The sequence below is a fragment of the Physeter macrocephalus genome, chromosome 5 (assembly GCF_002837175.3).
Source record: "Physeter macrocephalus isolate SW-GA chromosome 5, ASM283717v5, whole genome shotgun sequence".
In the NCBI taxonomy this organism is placed as follows: domain Eukaryota; kingdom Metazoa; phylum Chordata; class Mammalia; order Artiodactyla; family Physeteridae; genus Physeter; species Physeter macrocephalus.
Window position 1 is genome coordinate 6,585,650 of NC_041218.1, and position 312 is coordinate 6,585,961.

Sequence of the window (312 nt, forward strand, 5' to 3'; positions counted from 1 at the left end):
AACAAGAAAAATCTCAAATAAACAATCTAAACTTACACCTAAAGGAACTAGAGAAAGAAGAACAAACAAAACACAAAGTTGGCAGAAGGAAAGAAATCCTAAAGATCAGAGCAGAAATAAATGAAATAGAAACAAAGAATACAATAGCAAAGATCAATAAAACTAAAAGCTGGTTCTTTGAGAAGGTAAACAAAATTGATAAACCATTAGCCAGAATCATGAAGAAAAAGAGGGAGAGGGCTTCCCTGGTGGAGCAGTGGTTGAGAGTCCGCCTGCCGATGCCGGGGACACAGGTTTGTGCCCCGGTCCGGG